The sequence below is a fragment of the Sinohyriopsis cumingii genome, chromosome 9 (genome assembly GCF_028554795.1).
Source record: "Sinohyriopsis cumingii isolate HCF-2022 chromosome 9, ASM2855479v2, whole genome shotgun sequence".
Classification (NCBI taxonomy): Eukaryota; Metazoa; Mollusca; class Bivalvia; order Unionida; family Unionidae; genus Sinohyriopsis; species Sinohyriopsis cumingii.
The window spans coordinates 74252597-74268252 of record NC_142969.1 but is presented as its reverse complement, the minus strand read 5'-3'; the positions used below and the strand labels follow the sequence as shown (position 1 = coordinate 74268252).

At 32.9% G+C, this 15656-nt stretch overlaps 1 long non-coding RNA gene across 1 annotated transcript; it reads right to left on the bottom strand.

The window, feature by feature from the left end:
• Positions 1-883: 883 nt before the first annotated feature.
• LOC149792032 (uncharacterized) lies at positions 884-5608 on the bottom strand. Its single transcript, XR_016423253.1, has 3 exons — positions 5407-5608; positions 3065-3163; positions 884-981 (listed from the first exon to the last, which is right to left on the bottom strand). It is a non-coding gene; the product is annotated as an uncharacterized LOC149792032 (long non-coding RNA).
• Positions 5609-15656: the final 10048 nt, after the last annotated feature.

Below are 15656 nucleotides of genomic sequence, written 5' to 3'. Positions count from 1 at the left end.
CCATTAAATCTATATAATTTAACCTGTAATACATTGAGGGGTAATGAACTGGAACTATCAATTGTGGTCTGATTCCTAACAGGCCAATTTTGTATTGCCAATATTAGTCTAACTGTTATATTTGCATGCCACACCTATTTCAACTTTATACATGGAGTATATTTTTGCGTTTCCTTACAAACAAGACATGTGACAGATACCATAAATTGTCTAGAGCTGGTGTTCCACAGGGTGCAAGATTTAGTCCAAGTGCTTTGAAGAAACCAAAATTTAATTTGCTATATCTTCCTTAATGAGGCCTGTCTCAAAATATGTTTGAAACCTAAAAATATTGATCAATTAAATTGTAATGGAAATTTTAATAAACATTTAAATTTGGAAAGATACATTTTATTAAAATTTAAATTTTCATACAAGTTTGAAGATTCAATTTATCAAGTTTTAGACAGCAAAGTTGACTAATGAATGATATTTCAAACAAATGGTAGCTTGGGTATGTACAAGTTACAATATTGTTCCCAGGGGTAGTGAAGCAAGATATGCCTATCCAGATACATGAAGTACACACTAAAGAACAATGATAGGTGAAATGTTCCACATGTAACTTGTCATTTACTTAGGCAGTTGTTTTATAAATAATATCACACTCAAATTTAAAGTTTTGATGGGACCACTACCATGTTTGTTTTTGCAAAAATACATTCAATTATAATGTCGATAGCTACAAAAGGCGACAATATGATAGGAAAATACAATTCCGGTAAGACTCTACCTTAATGGACAATGGTGCCAATTTATCTCATGAAGACCTAAGCCATGTCATTGATTTGCTGTATATCAGTGTGGTGATATGAAATAATATTGGTCACTAATGGCAGTACACTGCACATTTCCTGACGATACTTGCATTCACCACCGGTCTACTAGAGAGCTTCCTAACTGCTCGAACTTTAACACTTTGTTCAAGATGCCAGGCTTGACCTGAAATGGTTCAACATGTTGCACTTAATGATATAAACAGTAAGATTTAGGTAAATGAAGGTAAAATGTGTTAGATATGGACATTTCAAAATAACATTAAGGTTGCAAGAACGGGGGAAATATTTAACTTGCCAGAAGGACACTCTGAAATGTAAAGCAATAGGCATGAATTAAAGCGATACATTCATCCTAACAATGAATGAGGTTTCTATAAGCATATTTACCAGTTACAGGCTAAAGAACTCATTAAGTAGACTATATATCATAACGTTTAAGGCAATGTTGGGACATTGCGGTTTGTTCCTTGGTGCAAACATTAATTCATACCAGTACACAGGAAAGTCAAGTGACAATGTACTCAATTAAAATATAATACTATAATCAATCGTATTCATGAGGGAATTTTGGATATTGCAAGTGAATAGAGCCAAATGTTGCCACACAGATCAGCTATAGGTACCAATAGATCCTATATCATCAACTAAGTGTGAAATTCTGATCCTCGAAACTTGTAAACAAGGATGGATATTGGCATTAGTGTGACATATGCAATGTAATTATTAAGATCAAATGTGCAAACATACTTCAAATGATCTGTTTGAACATATTTAGTGTATTTTTAAGAGTGTTAGTTACCAATTATTAAGATATTTGCTCATATGGGATATGTAACCATGTTTATATCAGCTGTATATAGTTGCATTTAAATAATCTGTTTGAATATTTATTGCATAATTTTTAGAGTGTCAGTTAAAAATGTTATTAGTAATTAATAATGCATAAGGCAAAATAGCTAATTAGAATTCCCATAATATCATATAGGCCATAATGCCGCACTACATCAATGAAAACCTTAACCAAACTGAACAATAAAATGAAATGCATATTGCGTCAAATTATATCATTTGACTGTTTTCTTACATACAAGGGTAGATATAGCTGGGGAAAGTTCATTTTATCCCTCTGACCTGTATTTCATTCTCTGACAGTTTAAAATGATCTAGTAGAGAACCTGAAAAGGTTCTAGTGTAAATGCTGTATCTCTGTCCTCTTATTAAATACCCTATGACTATGTTTATGAACAATTATTGGAAGCTATATAAGCATGCATGTGTTATTCAGGAAATTACCCCGTCATAAACATATATATTAACTGCTTGGACCCCAATACAATAGTTTGAATGTCCTAAAGGCACAATACCAAATATAATTTTGTCTTCGTGTATTTTAAATGAAGGCCTGATTTTGACTTACAAACATATTTTCTCTGACACAATTTGACAAATAGCCATCATTGCATCTTGTATATGGTTTAGGAATACATATATATAATGTTACTTAATATCATTCCCAAAATATATTAGATATGTGCATTTTGGGGAGCAAAAATAAAAATTTATTTTAAAAAGGAAATTAATTTAAATTAAAAAAGAAGTTGTTATTTTGTATTTGTTCTCATATTTTCAAGGACAATGTTCATAACATATTACAATTCCACGCGTCTGTTGTTAATAATAAAGATTTGATACCAATTAAAACTTTAATCAATACTGCACTGAGTATCATCCAAGACACAATTAATTGTACCATATATTCTCTACATTTGTTTCTCAGTACTGAACGTTTCACTCTGTGACAATCAATACAAATTATCTGTTAATCTAAAACACCTTCAAAGCTGACTTTACTGAGTAGTTCATGTCATAGGTTGACCGTCATTTTTTGGAGAGGCTGGACTGTAAAGAAACCCGCAGAGCAATGGAACACAGATTTTACTTCCTGATCATCACCAATACATTATTACTCAGTGCACACTATCGCCGAAACATGCACAGACGACCACAACAAAAAAACTCATTTAAAAGAATAACCAATTCCCTTTAAACCATACCAAGAATGCCTAAATCTAACTTTAGTATCACCACCAAATGGATAGAGGAAATACATGCTCTAAAAATAGATTGAGACTGCATTGGTGGGTACTGAACCGGAACATTAAACGCGGTCTAATTCCTAACAGGCCAATTTTTCATTATGGCCAATTTTAGTCAAACTTTTATATTTGAATGCCACAACATTTTACCTGAAGTCTTTTTGAATTTCCTTGCAAACAAGACATTTTACAGCTGTCAGAAAGTATGTAGTGCTGGTGACCCACAGGGTGCAAGTTTCCGTCCAACTCCTGTTGAGAAACAAAGACTAAATTTGCTACATCTTCCTTAATTACAGGAATTTTTCAATGAAGTAAAAACCTTATTGTAACACAAGATAAGGCCTGACTGAAAGTGTTCTGCAGTTATGAAAGTGGATAAATTAAATTTTTTGGAAACTTAAATAAACATTTGAATTGTAAAAACTAATTTTTATAATAAAAAGTTTCATACAAGTTTAAAAAGGCAATATGACAAGTTTGAGATAGCAAAGTTGACTAATGATTGTTATTTCAAACATTAGGGAGTATGGGACTGTACACCTGATAACATTTTCCCGTGGGGTAGTGAAACAAGATAGCTCACAGTGATTTTGGAAGCTAATTACAATATGCCATTCCAGATGGATATAGGTGTACAAACTAAAGAAACAAAGACAGGTGCTTTGTTCCACATTTATTGTCTCAGGTTCTAAGGCATTTGTTTGTATAACTAATAGCGCACTGAAATTTAAAGTTCTGATGCGACCACTACCAAGTTTTATATACAAAATGGATTCAATTTCAATGTGGATAATCACAAAAGGCGACAATGCCGTAGGAAAATATAGTTTCAGGGAGGCTTTACCTTACTGAACAATGGTGCTAATCTCTCTCATGAAGACGTAAGCCATGTCTTTGAGGTGCTATATATCAGTGTAGTGTTATGAACTAATCTAGGTCACTTTTGAACATAGAACACAATTAATTTTACTATATGTTGTCTACATTTGTTCCTATGGTGTAGGAATATATACAGACTGAAAACATTTAATATCATTCCCAAAAATATTACATATGTGCATTTGGGGGGATTTTTTATATAAAAAAAATAATTTTTTTAAATTTCCCTAAAATTTTTTCAATAAAAATTACATTTTTTCTTTTAATCTTATTCTTTAATATTTTCAAAGTCAATATACAAAACATATTCAAATTACACGTGTCTTTCATTAATAATAAAGGTTTTATACCAATTTAAAATTTACTCCAATACTGCACTGACAGGACATGGAACACAATTAATTTTACAATATGTTCTTTACATTTGTTCTCAGTACTGACATTTCCACTGTGTGACAATCAGTGCAAATCATATGGCAATCTAAAATACCTTCAAAGATGTCTTCACTGTGAAGGTCTTGTCTAAAGTTGACCTGTTCCTTTTTGAGATGCTGTACTGTCAACAGAGCAGCATGTAAACAGAACACAGATTTCACTTCCGAATCATTACAAAGGCCTTATTACTCAGTGTGCACTGTCGCCGAAATACACGCAGGCAACAACACCCTGAGTTCATAGTATCAAGAATAAACAATTACCTTTAAATCCCTACCAACAATGAATAAATAGAACTCTTCTTTCACCACCAAAATGAGAGAGGAAAAATGTTCTAAAAATAGACTAGAACTTCATTTATGGGTACTGAACGGAAGTACTAATTGTGACCCGATTCCTGATAGGGCCCACTTTTGACGCCATTTTCAGTCAAACTTTTATATTTGCTTGCTACACCTATTTCAAATTTATACATGGAGTCTTTTTTGAATTTCCTTGCAAACAAAACGCGTGACACTCGTCAGAATGTATGTAATGCTGGTGTTCCACAGGGTACAAGTTTTGGTCCAAGTGCTCTTGAGAAACCAAAACTAAATTTGCTATATCTTCCTTAATTATAGGAATTTTTCAAAGCAGTAAAAATCTAATTGTAATACAAGATAAAACCTGTCTGATAGTATGTTGAAAATTACAAATATTGATAAATTAAATTTTAATGGCAATTTAAATTAACATTTAAACTTTAAAAATTGAATTTTAATGAAAACTTAAATTTTCATTCAAGTTTTAAAACACAGTTTGACAAATTTTAGAGAGAAAATTTGACTAATGAATGGTATTTAAAACAAATGGTAGTTTGGGTCTGTACAACTGATAAAATATTTCCCAGGGGTAGTGAAGCAACACAGCTCATAGTGATTTTGGCAGCAAACAGCAATATGCCTGTCCAGATGCATATAGGTGTATACACTAAAGAAACAATGACAGGTGCTATGTTCCACATTTATTGTGTCGTTTACTTAGGCAGTTGTTTCCATAAATAATAGCACATTCAGATTTAAAGTTCTGATGGGACCACTGCCATGTTTTATAGCAAAAATGCATTCCATTTCAATGTCGATAATTACAAAAGGTGACAATGGGATAGGAAAATAGTTTCATGGGAGGCTCTGCCTTACTGAAAAATGGTGCTGATCTCTCTCCTGAAGACCTAAGCCATGTCTTTGAGGTGCTATATATCAGTATGGTGATATGAACTAGTCTTGGTCACTTATGGCAGTACACTGGACATGCACTTATGAAACCATTGCTATCACCACCGGACTACTGGAGAGCTACCGAACTGACCCAACTATGTCACTTTGTTCCAGATACCAGGCTAGAACTAAAAAAGATATAAGATGGTTCATTTAATTCTAGAAAACAGCATAATGTAGGTAAATGGAGTTAAAGTGTGTTAGATATGGAGATTTCAAAACAACGTTATGGCTGCAAGCCTGGGAATAAGTATTAAACTTTACAGAGTGACACACATAAATTTGAATCAATGTGCATGCTTTAACATGATACATTCAACCCCAAGATATGTAAGGCTTCTATAAGCATATTTTGTCATCAGGTAGTCTATCTATTATACAGTTTAAGGTAATGTTGTCACGGTGAGGTTGAATGTGAAATATGTTACCATACATACGCATATTCAAGATGAAAGTAACATTTTGGGATCTTATAAGTAAACACAGACAGATATGTGCCTTACAGATTCATTATATGAACAATGACATCCTATATGATATACTGAATATGTTGTGTGGATCCCAAACGTTCTAAAATATATGGATATTTGCCCATGTGGAAAATGTAACCATGTTAAGATCAGTTGTATAAATTAGATTAAATAATCTGTTTTAATATTTCTTGTGTAATTTTTAGAATGTCAATTAACAAATATTATTAGTAATTCATAACGTATAAATCATAATGGCTCATTAGATTTCCCATAATATCATATAGGCCACAAAGCTGCACTTCATCAATTAATTAATTAACCAAGCTGAACAATAAAATGGAAAGCATTTTGTGTTCAACGTACATCATTTATCTGTTTTCTTACCTCCACGAGTTGATATACCTGGGGAAAGTACATTGTATCCCTTTGACCTGTACTTCATTCTCTGACAGTTTGAAATGATCTAGTAGATAACTTGAGATTGGTTTATGGGAAATGCAAAAGAATGTCTCAGAAAACTGTATTACAATTGGGGATATCCCACTGAATCATAATCAAAACATCGTTAGTATGTCATAAAGAAAGTATTAGATGCTTCAGTGATCAAAACTTACTCAGGATATGCTAACATTTTATATCTCTATTGGATCAGTGCTCTCACTATGACATAATTATATCATGTTAAGTGTATACAGGTAATCTGAATGTATGAACGTGCAATAATAATAATAATATTTTATAACAATAGCATACTTCATAAAAACGAATGTTTAATAATAATAATAATAATTCATAAAAATTGCGTAATTCATACCCATGAATAGGTGTCACTTGAATACAATGAAAAAAAATTGTAATCATTTTTAATCATTTTATTTTCATCAATTAGGTAAATTTGTGGTTTATCAAGAGCTCAGCGGTTTGAGTGAATCTCTGACATAAAACGCAGAAAAGCGTTAAAATAAATACTTGGAAGAACAAAGATGTTATAACATTATTTGTTTAAAAAATATGGTTAAAAAATTGTTCATAAATATATACTACCACCACCTTTTCAACACAATCAGCTAAATGACTGTTCTGGATCTTTCTATAATTGAGCTACAGGGCTTACTTATAACCGAATTTAAAATGTTGTTTATTAACAAATGAAATCAGAGTACTGCAAACAGTATGTTATATGCTTGAGCCATATTAAACAGTCCTGTTTATGTACTAGTACAGACTAGTTGACTCACAAGGTTATTGACTAGCGGGTATTAAATGACTGGGATTTTTATTCAGGTCTATGTGGTTTTAATCGAAGTATGAAATTACTTTGGAGAAACCAGCTTCTTATTAGATTTAACATGACCATTAAGGCCAAAAATAAATATGTTTCCAATGAATCTGGTTTTAAAATTAGTGTAGGCAGGTCATTTTTTATTAAAAATTACATATATATTTAATGCGATTAAAAAAAAATATCTTTTTTAATCTGGATGAAATAAGTGCTAGGGTAGACAATGAAAAACAAGGAGGTCGGACATAAAAATGGCAAATATTTGCTTTTGTTTGTCAATCGTATGACTACAAAATCTAGATGTTTCTTTTTTGTGCAATGTACAAGCCGTCCACATACTTTGGTCAAGATATGTGGCATAGAACTGAAGTCTTCATGCAAAAAATTTTCTTCTTAAAGTTTGTGATCTTGACCTTTGACCGTATTACCCAAAACTAAAAGGCTTAGTTCTTACCCAAATTTATACGCTAGCATCACTTTTTATGCACATAACTTGAGATTATAAGAAATATTTAAGTAAGAGCCGAATGTCTATATGACTATCCGTTCCGAAAGAGTAGCAATAACAAGACTTTTAAGATGGCTGCTCTTGCAGCCATATTGGATGACCCATCAACACTTTCATGTAAGACCAACTCGTCCATGGGATAAACATGTGTGTATCAAAAGTTTCATGGCAATCATCCAAGTAGTTTAAAAGGACATAATCTCATAAACTCTTCTGGTCGATGACCAGTAGAGCTTAAACTGATTTGTCTGTGAGTGATCTTGACCTTTGACATTTTGACCACAGAACGATAGACAATATCTTTACCTAAAGTGTAGACTATCCACCAAGCTTGATCCATCTTTGTGATGTTGTACATATATTATTGTATCACAAACATTTTACTTCTTTCAGTCAGTGACTTTGATCTTTAATCCTTTACCCATGAAATGAATGGGCTTTTTCCTTACACCAAATGCAAGTCATCAGCAAGGCATGGAAGTAATAGTTAGCGTAGAACTCGCGTCATTTTGCAGAAATGAAATAGTGAACTGATTAATGGACATCATAAAGGTGGGCCCAAATCTATTTTGACCCAAACAGATTGACCCGGGAATCATTTCCATTCCCCCATCCCCTCAAAGGTTTATTTTAAACTGATATTCATGTCTCATCGAACTTGTCATATTTACTTTCATGTTAATGAAACGTGCTTTCTTATGAAAAAAAATATTTGTCGAAAGTTTCGCAGACACAATACACAATTTTATTGAAACAATATCATAATTGTATCCAATTAATCTTAATTTTCTAGAAGACTATGAAATTTCGTATGCATTGAATCAATGAGCTATCATAACTATATCCGACTTGTTAAGTCTTTAACACAATTCTTAAACATTAAACATTGATAGCGATGACGTCATCGCTACCACGTCAGGAAAACATAATTCTATGCATCACCATGTTATTGCGGGCTGGACACAATTTTCAAAAAAAGGGTATTTCCAAAACTATCCTTCTGAATTTACAAAGATATCTGTATTTACATGAAATTACCTTTGCTGTAATGTACTCTTAGTTTTGAATATCTTCAAACGAGGGAGTCCAATATACTGGACGATGAAGGTTAGCAAGCTTAGTGTCAGCAGTGTCTTGAAACCGAATTTTTAAAAGGCTCCAAAATCTAAAAGTAAACAAAAGCATGTTAGTAGTACCTATTTACTTGCACACCGAACACAGAATGCATCATGATTTATCATTCACAGTTATAACAGTATATAAACTTGCCCTCTGGTTGATTATGTAGATAAATGTTCCCTACTGGTAATTTTGAAGACAACTTGCCCTACTGGTGAGTTTGTAAATAAACGTGCCCAACTAGTAATTATGTAGATAAACTTGCCCTACTGGTAATTCTGTAGATAAACATGTCCTTCCAATATTTATGTAGATAAATCTACTCTACTAGTAACTTATTTTTTTAAATAGTGAGTGTTCCAGTAAGTATATCCTTCATTTACTTCCAGCATACGTTCAGCATAGAAACCAGTCTCTTGAGGTACGTATAAAGAGATGATAAAAACTAGAGATTAATGTTGTTTTTGCACAGTTGTTTGTTAATGACCAATATTAAAATCTACATAATACGAAGAAGAATATCACTGTCCTTCCCCGGAAGCCAGATTTAACAACTGTAACACTATCAATTACACATGAATTCCATTTTCCATATTTAGCGTACACATTTCATAGAAAGATATAATGTACAAGGTATTAATTTATTATTTATTCATGTGTTTGGAATACAATGCCTATTATTTATATTAGTAAGCTCATAGTACTATAAAATTATTTTGCTTTTCTATCAAAACGTTTGATTCCCCCTTTTTAATTGACATTACTTTTAAATATCCTCTATTTTATATCAAAAAGGAATTCCTAACTTTAAGACATAAAAATTTACCTTTATAGACAAAATTAAATGTCATTCGGGTCTAAGAAAGGAATGTGTCTTTCCACGTGACCTTGCGCACTTTAATTTAACCATTTACCTCGTAGCGTGTATGACATTTTAGCACTTCGATTTACATGTAACACAGTTACCCAGTGCAGTGCGCTATAAATATAACATCTGTTACTTATTTGACTCCATAAGAATAGCAGAAAAAGGGAACATTGACCTCTGCATCTATTATCATGCTGCAAACCCACCGACCAACTCAATCAAGAAAGTAATGACGAGAGGCTCTGCCATCGCATGAAGGTAATTACAATATAGAAATATAATAAAAATAATTAAAAGAACGGCACCTGGTGTATTAATAGTCCAGACAGTCAGCGAGGGATTCCGCCATGTTGAAACTGAGAGCAGCACTGAACAAAGTCGAGGTGACTTTGAAGTTTAAAGTTTAAAGTGAGTTCGCCGTGCAATGGCAGCAACCGGAATATCATAAAACAAAACGGATAGGACTGCAGTGCAGCTTGCATTTCGAAGATGTCTCGACGTCCTTTTCAGCGAACGAAACGTGAAAAGGTCGAGCTACAATCAAGTATGCCAAAATTAACGGATGGAGTTTTCATTTTGGCTATTGTAAACCTCTTTCGATAATATCTTTATATCTTAGACGAATCCTTATTTGATCCTTTATACACCGCCATCAAAATTATACTATTTTACGTAATTTTGCGTGATACAAAATGATATGAGTCATATAGACTCAACTGGTTTAGATTATTTCGGAAATTGGAAGTACACTTTGTATAATAAATTCAAATTGAAATGTTTGAATCAATTAATGAAATTTATTTGACTTATGGGATTTGGCTAATTACACATTGTTGGTATTTTAATTTGTGTATTAGAACAACTGGACTAAATCTGAGTAGAGTGCTATCCAGGTTTCAGTACTTCAGTTGGCGCTTGTCGCCTCTTGCGGAGTCCCTCTCCTCCTCTTCCCTGCTCGGACCACAAAAGGACGAAATGTGGGACCATACCCAATCTTCTGAGCTAACAGGTGCTCCTATGAGCGTGTAAGCACTGAACCGGGGTGGCGCGATGATATAGTTGACCGCGTTTAACATAATATGTAATCGATGGCAGATCAGTGAAAATCCAATGATTAGTCTTTAGCCAGGAAACAGGATAATACAAATAACACCATCGTCGTACTTTCTTTCCAGTGTTTATTCCTTGCAAATTTGATCATTTTCTCTTCGAAAATAAAGAAATTATGACGAGTTTGAAACAGGTACGCAGCTGTTTTGTTTTCAGTGACTACGACTGTCCATTGCGGGCGGGTCAGTGACCCGCTAGTGAACAGTAGTGATGCTTCGCATGTCTTAGAAAACGGAAAATTTGATTTGCTTTGTGCATATAGGTGTGCTGGTTTTGACACATGAAATTGAGCTAACAGATAGGTGACTTTTGGACCTTTACCACGGTATTCGCTCTATGAAGAACAAGGAAATACAAGGAAATATGAAAGATTTATCTTCTTACTCCAGTATTTCTGGTTATTTTAAGGAGTGCGCTGTCAAATAGATAAAACATTTCTTTCTGCATTGAGTGAGCCCCACATTTTGTCCATTGCAATGAGTTAATATGCCAAAGTTTGAAATGAAGGTTTCACGATAATCGGTCCCCTGGAGTAAAATTGCAGTTATGGCTCATCTCATGTTTACGTTAGGTTAGTGATAATCGGTTGTTATATTACTTATTTTCAACGAACATTTAATTTAGGATGCATTAGATGGAAAGTATTTCCACAGCTCTTATACATTATGTTAATAATACCGTTGCTATTTCTAAACTTTAATTGGGGATGCGACTTTACGTGGAGAATGCAATACGCATTGCACAATAAACAGCCATAAGCATGAATAAACAATCTGACCGAAGGTTGTTCCATTTTGTGTTATTTTATTTTGATATTTACTGTCAATTTACTTAATCTAACCAGTTATTCGTTAGTTTATAGTTTCAAACCCCGTACTATTTGCCAATTTCAGTATTCAAAGATTGGATGGGCGTTTTGCAGCCCACCAGCCCTCTAAATTCACAGTAATAGTGCTTGTTAGTAAGCATTACTGGTTTATTAACGAATTTTCAGTGAGTATGATATATAGGAAATATAGAATTCCCTTGTCCCAAATAGTTCCTACAAAAGTTAAAATAATGTTAAAGCCCTTAAGAAAATGAAGAACATGTGAATATCGACATAAACAACATAATCCGTAAATTCATTTATCAACAAAACTCAAATGATGCTTTAAACAAGTTTGATAAAAATTAATATTTACTAATCCCATACAATTGAAATAAATTTTGAGCATAAATTGTCTTTCAGATGTGTATGTACACCTAGTGTTCCTAGAAGGCCATATCCTGTTTGAAGACTCGAGTCATCCCATTCCAAACTGGCCATTTCAGTCTTTGGAAAGTTTGCTCAAACTTGATCCACCTGTGTCATCTGAAAATTTGGATTATTTTTAGAATCTTGTCTGTCAATTCATCATAGTTTGGTCACGTTTTGTTATAGGCTTTTTCAGGCACTGTGGAGAAATCATTTCTATATTTGTAGACCTTGTGTCAGAGAGTGAACAAGACTTGTATCGGAACATTTTTCATGTTTGCTTTTTGTTGTTGTTGTATTCTTAATCATTTTTATTCTAGCAAATTGTTTTCCTATTTATGTAGAGAAACACAAATTAATAATGGTTGATTTTATACATATATGTGCATATGTTTAAGAGTGTAACTTGCAGCCGCAGATTATTTAACCTTTTGAAAACTACAAGATTGTAAAGTGTTATACACCATACTGCATGGTACAGTATTTGGCAGACATTTTCTAATTGGAATTGAGTCAACTGGCACATGCATCTTGTTATGCTTTCAATAAAAGAAATATGCATAATGGTTTTCTATTATTCAAAGAAAAAAATATTAAATTTTAAGAATAGTTGGGTCCCGACTTTTGGGATTAATTCCCTTTAAAATTCTGAGAAAACTGAAATAATTTTTCAGTTAAATATATAGAAAATGTTAATATTTTTGAAACATGCTTTTGGTGTTTTATATTTTAGGCCACATGTAGATCACTTTGAAACAGAGACAACTTTGATTAAAAGCGTCTTTATATTCCTGGTGATAGTGAATTGGACATAACATAGAAAGAAAAGCGAAAACGTGTCATTTTTAAAAGCATCTTGCCTATTTGATTGCAATGTTGTACATCATAAAAGTAGTAGTTCCTTTAGTAATATATGCATAGATGAAACTGTGTAAGGATAACCTACATATCTGTGACAACGAATCAAATATTCTGGTTAATAAACTTGAGAACATGCTGGATGTTTTGTAAGATTTTGTCTTTTTTGAGATTCTTAACACAGTTAGTATATAAACGTAAAGTTATCAGAGTTGTTCTCGGATATAAATTATTGCATGACAAGATGAAACTAACAGACATTTATTGGTCTTGGGTAGAAGTACAAAGCTCTAAAAAGCAATAAACATGGAAAAAAGTTAAATTTTAAATATTCCTCATATGTATTATAATAAAATATGTCACTTTTAAGAAGCATTATCTCAAAAAGTACAAGAGATAATACTGTGATTTTTTGAATGCGCTTTTGAATGTTGCATTGTTTGTAGATCTTTATCTATTTGAAAAGACTTCATCAAATAGGTATTCTTTTAATAATTGAAGTAGGCTTTGTATGCTGTTTTGACTAATGGTCTTGGACATCACTAGCTATGAATGGGTTGTTATCCCCAATACAATAGATACAGACTAAGACGATGGCATGTGTATTTATATTCCCGAGCACCGTATGTCCCGGAATCGGACAAATTAATCAGCACAACTTGCCTGCATAAGTACGGTTGCAGATGAGATACATTTTCCTTCCACCGTGAGTAACTGATAAGCCCGCTGTGCAGGCATTAAATCGTCGCGCATGCCTGATTGGCCAATGCGACGCTAATTAAGGTATCATCATCATCATCATCATCATCAACATGTTTGACTCCATACACAAATGTCTACCTATTAACTGTTAAGCAGTGTAGTATATTTAACATTTAAGATCAATTTTGACCATTTTACTTGTTTGGTATACATCTATTATGAATAGAAAGACATAGGAGTAAAATCTGATCGTTGGAAATGTATTATTTATTTTCATGGAAATATTTTTTTCTGCTTTAAAATCTTGAGATAACTTGTTCACTTTCAATTCAGTCAAGCCGCATGACCAACCGATGCTGCCATTTCTCATACTCTAGATTCACAAGTTTTTTGTCTGCGTTTACATCAAGAAATCATCTGAATTTGAAAATTTATAAAAAAAATCTAATTGCTGCCTACTTCATTATCAGAACCTTTACTTAAGTTATTGAGCTTTACTATTTGTAATTCTAATCGTGTAAACGCAAGAAGGTAATGAACGAAATCCGCGACCTCTATTTTGGGGAGTGGATAATACGACCCAATTACTTTAAATAGCAGATTTCGGGCTGATCTCAAACAGCGACCACGTGATCTGACGTAATGTTCATTCACACCAATAAATGTAGTACCTAATGAAGGGGGTCCCCGAAGATGGCGATACGAAAACCTGCTCAAATTGGAGGATCGAAAGGAACCTCCATCAGAATGGTGCAGAGGCGTCAAAAGGAGCTTCGATGCGAATCGGATATAGGCCTCCAAAGGAGATTCCATATGAATGTAGTAGAAGCGTCCAAAGGCGCTTACATGATGTAAAGGGTTAAACTATTTAAAATGGTATTTTAATAGACCAATCTACGCATTCCCCAAGTAGATTGAATAGTTATGTCCCTTTGCAATAATTCAACTGTCACCAGGGAAAACATTAATGATTTTTAGAAGCACTTCATTAGTATACATTAACATGATCAGAACTGTACACATGTTTGTCACAGTTTATGTTTACTGTAAAATGTGACCATATTTTTGTATATTTTCGCATATTTCAAAATTATTTTGTTTTGAATCATTGGAATCAACATCCTGGCCTCCTTCCCAAAATCTGGAAAAAAATGTTCACTGTGAAACAAAGTAATTTTGGAGAATGTTTAGCCCCACCAATCCTTATTATGAAACAAATTTAATTGTTTAATCAGCTACCATAATACCAATTAAGTTTGCATACTAAAACTATATTCCGTTTTCAACATAAGAAGCATGAAATATAATATCATTACAAAAATATGATTTGATTCATTAGAAGTAAAGCGTTTTTACTTAATTCACATATGTTGGAGAATCCCAATACGTACATGGTCTAAGCGAAGGGGGTTATCATGGAGAAATGGTCTGCTTCTAGTCTTCCATTTCACCTAACCTGCCCCAAAAGGTGTTCTTTACATTGCATTGCATTAATTTCATGACATTATCTGAAACTCATTTTATTTAAGTGCAATGGAATAATAAAAAAATAAAATGTTGATTTTTGTGTCAATTTTTCACTTCAAATTGGAAAGTATTAAGATAACAAATGAAGTCGTATGTTCTGTATTTAATCTGAGTGCTAATTTCATGATCACCACTACTCACAATCAACATTGTTAACTACGAAGTTCCTGTCAAGAATTCATACCGAAAACCAGAGAGAGCAAAGATGATTTTTGGTGACCCATTCTGAAGCATTCAGTAGAAATATATAGTTCTATTACTAACAACATTAACCATTATGTGAAATAGTTCACTGCATAAACAAATTAAATGAAGACTTCCTATGGCAGATGGTGCTAATTTTAGAATATATCCTACTTTCAATTTTCACATTTCATATTATAAAATATGTCATCCGTGGTGAAGTTAAAATTAAAAAGCATTAATATTTTTTTTAAAAAACTTTTAATAATATTTCATGAACATTTTAATAATCTCACACGAATATA